Source organism: Elephantulus edwardii, unplaced genomic scaffold, assembly GCF_000299155.1.
Source record: "Elephantulus edwardii isolate Elephantulus edwardi_28Jun2011 unplaced genomic scaffold, EleEdw1.0 scaffold00047, whole genome shotgun sequence".
In the NCBI taxonomy this organism is placed as follows: Eukaryota; Metazoa; Chordata; class Mammalia; order Macroscelidea; family Macroscelididae; genus Elephantulus; species Elephantulus edwardii.
In genome coordinates, this window is record NW_006399797.1 from 9,016,086 (window position 1) to 9,021,388 (window position 5,303).

Genomic DNA, 5,303 nt, shown 5'->3' on the forward strand with positions numbered 1-5,303 from the left:
GTCTCTCCTTACAACATGCCCAAAATATGTCAGACGGAGCTTTAGAATCCTTGACTCCAAGCAGCAGTCTGATCAGGTGCTTTTTACAAATCATTGTTCCCGAAGAAAAGTGTAATGTGAAACACAGTGATTGTGAGGAGTGAGGGTCCGGCGGACAAGGGATCCTATGTGGTAGAGTAGAGCTGCCAGGTAGGGTTTTCCAGGCAGTTATCTTCACAGGAGCACAGGACCAGGTCTTTCTACTGAAGAGTACTGAGGCAGATTCAATCTGCCACTCTTTTGGTTAGCAGCCAAACGCTTAACCATTGCACTATCAGGGCTATATTGAAGTATTTTTTTATGGTGTTTACTGTCAAGTCAGAACATAGCTGACTTTCAGTGGGTTTTCAGAGGCAGTAAACCACACGGGAGAAGCTTGCCTGTTTTTCTCCCACAGAGCAGCAACTGGTGGATTTGAACTAGGTACCCTTGTGTTTGCAGGGTAATTCCTTACCACTAAACCACCAGTGCTCCTACCAAATGCCTTGAAGCCAGTTGTTAGGTATTGTTGAGTCAAGTACAACTCATAGCAAGCCCATGAACAGCCAGCCTGAAACCTGCCCTATGCTGTGCCATCCTCATCATCTCTGAGACAGTAGAGCCCATTGCTAAGGTCACAGTGTCAGTCCATCTCCTTGAGGGTCTTCCTCTCCATTGCTTCCCATCTTTCTTTCTAATCATGATGTCTCTTCCCAAGGAATAGACTCTCCTAGTTACATGTCCAAAGTATGAAAGATGAAGCTTCGTCATCTTTGCCTCCAACGAGTACTCAGGCCATGCCCTTTCCAGGACGTATCTGTTGATTTTTTGACAGTCCATTGGATATTCAGTACTCTTCTCTAGCACCACAACTCAAAGACATCAATTCTTTTTATGTCATCCCTTATTCATTGTCTAGCTCTCTGATGCATAGCAGGTGATGAGAAGACTTTGGTCTGAATCAGGCGCACCTCAGTCTTCAAACTGACATCATTGCTCTTTAGCATTTTAGAGAGCTTTCTGACAGCAGCCTTGACCAGTGCAATTCATCTCCTGATTTCCTGACTGCTGGTACCAAGGGTGTTGATTGTTGAGCCAAACAAGATGAAATCATTGATGTTTTCAGTCTTTTCTCCATCAGTCATATTACTGACGGCATAAGGGGACACAAATGTTACAGCTGGTTTAGGGTGTTCAGTGCTAATCACTCTCACTGTGTGATGCTGCACAGACAATTATCCCTGGCTGTGTAAAGCAGCCTGGAACCCAACATTATTCCTCTTCGAAGAAAAAGGATTCACAGCAGGGACTACATTTGAGAAAGGAGTAGAACTAGCCTTCTCATTTCCTAAGCTAGCCAGAAAGAACCTTCTTTGCTCCTCAAATCTTTCAGAGACCAGAGAGCTCCGAAGTGCTTTGACGTCATCCATTTCAATCTCTCAACTGTGCAAGTAATTCTCGGCTAAGATCTCTGGTAGGTGACTATTTATCTTCTCCTGGAACACTCTCCAGACTAAGATATCTGATCCGTTATGCAGTTGGTTTAATTGTGGGGCAGCTTTACTGGGAATGATTTGCCTTGGTTATCAAGTGCTTCTGTAATGAAATACCACAAGTAGGAGACTTTCAAGAACCAAAATTTCTTCCTTGGTTCAGGAGGCTAATGTGGCCTGAGTCCAGTCACAGTATAGCTCAGGGGGGAGGCCTTTTTTATTTCAGCTTCTGGTAGATCTCTCTGCCTTCCTCACCATCATAGTCTGTCCTCCTCAGTTTGTGCTTCTTATCCCTGTATCTATGCTGCTCTTTCCATAATTCCTGGTTATATAAAGTTATGTAACACATCAGGAGGAAGTTCAAATTGCTCTAAACGAATTGGCAAAAACCAAGCCTCCAGGAGTTGACAGCATACCAATTGACATATTTCAACAGACAGACACTGCCCTGGATGTGCTAAGTTGTGCCAAGGAATCTGGAGAACAGCCAGCTGGCTGACTGACTGGAAAAGATCGATATTTGTTCCCATTCCAAAGAAAGGTGACCCAACAGTGTGGAAATTATCGAACAGTATCATTAATATCACATGCAAGCAAGATTCTGCTGAAAATGATCCAAAAACGTTTGGAACAATATGTCAACAGAGAACTGTCAGATGTACAGGTTGGATTTAGAAGAGGTAGTGATACTAGGAATATTATAGCTAATGTGAGATGTATCTTGGCAGAAAGCAAAGAATACCAGAAGAATGTCTATCTGTGCTTCATTGACTATGCAAAGGCTTTTGACTGTGTGGATCACAACAAACTATGGCTAACTCTGAGAAGAATGGGAATCCCAGAACATTTGATTGTGCTAATATGAAACCTATACTTGGACCAAGAGGCATTCGTCAGAACAGAGCAAGGAGACACTACATGGTTCAAAATCAAGAAGGGGGTCCATCAGGGATGTATTTTGTCTCCATACCTTGTTAATCTGTATGCAGAACAGATCATCCGAGATGCTGGGCTGTACGAAGAGGAATGTGGCATCAGGATTGATGGAAGAATCATCAACAACATGCATTATGCAGATGACACAACCCTTGCTGAAACTGAGGACCTGAGGTGCTTGCTGTAGAAGGTAAAGGACTGCAGCCTCTTATATGGATTGAAGCTCAACATCAAGAAAACGAAGATTCTCACCACTGGGCCAATTGGCAGCATCAGTATGGATGGGGAAGAGATTGAGATAGTTGACAGTTTTAGTTTGCTCAGCTCCACAGTCAACACTCTTGGTAACAGCAGCCAGGAAATCAAGAGACAAATTGCATTGGGAAAATCGGCTGTGAGGGACCTCTTAAGAGTACTGAAAAGCAACGATGTCAGGCTGGGGACTAAGGTGCGCCCGATCTGGGCTATAGTCTTCGCAATTACGTGCTATGCATCAGAGAGTTGGACAGTGAATAGGGTTAATAGAAAGAGAATTGATGCCTTTGAGCTTTGGTGCTGGAAAAGAGTGTTGAATATACCATGGACTGCTAGGAGAACAAACAGGTTTGTCCTGGAGAAGGTGAAGCTGGAATGCTCCTTGGAGTCAAAGATTCTGAAGCTTCGTCTGACATACTTTGGGCATGTTGCAAGGAGAGACTGGTCCTTGGAGAGGGACATCATGTTTGGCAGAGTGGAGGGGTGGCGAAGGAGAGGAAGACCTTTAATGAGATGGCTCGAGTCTGTGATTGGAGCGATGGGAATATGTGTGTTTGAGATGGCTAGGTTGGTACAGGATAGAACAGCGTTTAGGGCTCTTGTACATAGGGTATCTATGAGTCGCAAACGACTCGATGGCACATAACAACAACAACAACAACAACAACCTGGTATGACCTCACCAGAACAACAAAAACAAAGTCCTATTCCTACATGAGATGACATCCTTGATACAGTGGTTGTGATTCCAACATAAATTTTTTTGGGAATAACTCAGTACATAACAACATAGTCTTATGTTAAGGTCAAATCTCCCTCCTTTTGACTTAGTCATTTCTCATGTGATGTGATCTTCAGACTCCTCACCTTCAGGTCAGGGGAATCCACTATTTCCTTATTCACTGAACAGTTTAATGTTCAAGACCCAGTGTAATAAGCATTCTGGGTCACCTTCTAGAGAGAATTGGGAAGGTTAATGTTTTTCTTCCTGTGTCTTTCCTGGTACTTGGCACAACATTCTAGGTAAGATCTGATTTACGCCAAGTGTAGAGACAATTCTTGGACTTGTTTTAGAAGTCCCCTTTTAGTTCTAAAAATGCATTAACTTAAAATACAATGTTCTTGGTTTATTTGTATTTGAGATGGATTAAGATTTCTAGGTCCTTTTCCTCCCTCCTTAGCATTTGTGTCATCAGATTTTTCTGTCTTGATTCTTTTAATAGAAATTTTAATTAGAAATCTAAGTCTGCAGTCAACCATTTATTCAATTAATGGGTGTTGAGGACCTTCGCTAGGGGATTTCACAATTCTTCCACCTTTTGTTCATTTCGTGTGGTAGCTGACCTTCGTGTGGTTGTATCATTCACAGATTCAAAACTCTTGTCTGTTCAGACTTCGCGTAATTCCTTAAACATGACTGCTTGGGCTCGTTTGTGCTACAGGAAATTTAGAAGGACAGACTAATTTTTGTGGAATTTGATTCAGTACCAAGAAGTATGACTGAAGCTTACACGGAATTTGGGATTCTATTTATTATTGTGGAAATGGTGCTTTGTAAGAAATTTATTTCCACATTTTCAGTAAAGTTTGGAACACATACATATCAGACTATGTTTAGGGAGATCAGAGTATAGCAATGTATGTGAGAGAAATCACAAATAGATAATGTGAAAGAATGTTAAGACAAAACCAAAAATGTTGCTATCTAGCCCATTTCAATTTATGGCAACAACATGTATTTCAGAGTAGAATTGTGTCCCATATGGTCTTCAGTGGCTAAGTTTTTGGTAATACTTAGCCAGGACTTACTTCTGAGATGCCTCTTGGTGACCTTGAACCTCTAAGCTCTTGATGGTGGGGAGGGCAGTTGTGTGCTGTCAGGTCTAAACCAATTCACAGCTAACCTTCTAGTGGGTATTCAGAGGCAGTAACTTGCAAGGGAGGAGATTGCCCATCTTTCTCCCATGGAGCAGCCGGTGGATTTGGACTGCATACCTTTGAGATAATAACTAGGCAGGAGAGGAGAACGAAGCCTTTGAGCTCTGGTGCTGGAGAAAAGTATTGAATAGACCATGGACTGCTAGGAGAACAAACAAGTTCATTCTGGAAAGGATGAAGCAAGGCTGCTCCTTGAAGGCAAGGATTCTGAAGCTTCGTCTGACATACTTTGGACATGTTGCAAGGTGGGCTTAGTCCTTAGAGAGGGACGTCATGCTCGGGAGGGTGGACGGACAGCACAGGAGAGGAAGACCCTTGATGAGAAGGATTGATTCAGTGACTGGGGTAATGGGGGTTGCTGTGTTGGAGACAGTGAGATTGGCATAGGACAGAGCAGGTTAGGCCTCTTACACCTTGTGTCTCTATGAGTTGCAGGCAACTCGATGCCACCCACATAACAGCAACAACAACCACCTTTGAGATTGCAAGATTGCAGCACAGCTTCTTACCACTAGGCCTCCAGAGAGCCCTGTTGATTAGCTGTGAACTACCAATTTGCATCCCCCAGGGTCTTCTGAAAGCATATGTCGTCCTACACACCTGAGGCATTTTGGTATTTACTTTCTGGAACACAATAATTGTTGGGAGGAAGTAAGTCCTCAA